Source organism: Pecten maximus, chromosome 3 (genome assembly GCF_902652985.1).
Source record: "Pecten maximus chromosome 3, xPecMax1.1, whole genome shotgun sequence".
Classification (NCBI taxonomy): Eukaryota; Metazoa; Mollusca; class Bivalvia; order Pectinida; family Pectinidae; genus Pecten; species Pecten maximus.
This window is the reverse complement of record NC_047017.1, coordinates 25,343,469-25,344,858: the sequence shown is the minus strand read 5'-3', so window position 1 is coordinate 25,344,858 and position 1,390 is coordinate 25,343,469.

Sequence of the window (1,390 nt, the reverse complement as noted above, 5' to 3'; positions counted from 1 at the left end):
TGAATTAATCTGGCATCCGAGATGAAACGTTTCAACAAAATTTGGACGAGGGGAGGTAATTCGTACAGCACATTGTATGAGTTATCTCCCCTCGTCCAACTAACGTTATATCTCAGATGCCAGATTAATTCAAAATGGGGTACCGCGTTAATGGAAAATGTTACCGAAACATTAAAAACACCAAAATCATCAGAATAACATGCTGCATCATACTGGGATTTTTTTGGAAAAAGATTGAAAAATGAAGATTTTCTAAAAATAGACTAATTTGACCCCATAGCGAACTCTTTTATTTGACCTCTGACCTTAAAACCTTTGGTAAGCAAAAGTTAGAGCCAGGCATTAACTACAAATAACATAATTACATAACCCCTGTAAAATGAACAGTTTTTGAATTATGGGCATTTTAAGCTTTTTAATACGACGTCATAGCGGCCATATTGGATTTCGGACCGAACCCATAAAATAAAAACTTGGTCAGTGCAAACTCATAGTCATATTGTCAAAGCTTGTGCTGAATCGCAATGGTGGAATTTGAGAAGAAATTTAAAATGTGAATGGTCTTAATACAAAAAAGAACAAAAGAAATATTCAAAATGGCGTACCGCCTTAACGTCAAACGTTGCCGAAAACTTAAAGACATTAAAATCATCGAAATAACATATTGCATCAAATATCGAAAGAATTTTTGAAAAATAGATGAACTTGGCCCCTTAGCGAGCTTTTTAATTAGGCATATTTTGTATTAACATGGCATGGCAAAAAGTTAGCCCCTTAATTATTCTACATATAATATAATTGCATAAACCTGGTAGATTAAATAGTTTTCGAGTTATGGTCATTTGTAACTTTTTAGGTATGACGTCATAGCGGCAATATTGGCTTTTTGACCTACGTAATAATAGATGACGGCACCCCTTTGACATATGCTATATAATGTAAGATAAATGTTGCTGACATATCTCCTTCCATTTTGGAGTGAATAGTTCCGCAAAATCGAGTGCAGAATAATTAAATAAGTATTTATATAATGATCCGAATTTTTATGTTAATGACGATAGCGACTCAACAAAAACTGTTCTGAATACATGATGACAAAATTAGATGATCTGACCACACGGGAACCTTGTCCGATGTTTACTTGCCGAAATATACGCAATTTAATTCCAATCAAAACCGCCTCACAGCTTCGGGTCGCCATCTTTGCGCAAATCAAAACATCTGTGCGTTTGGAAGAGTCAGTACTGCAAAGCTTCTAAATGATCTTGTGATACAAATTTTAAGATTATAATAGAAACGAAATATGGATTTTAAAATAATTTGATTTAAATTACTTATGCTTTAGGTTAGCAAATAGTATCAATTATTTACAATGAACTTTAACGTTGTA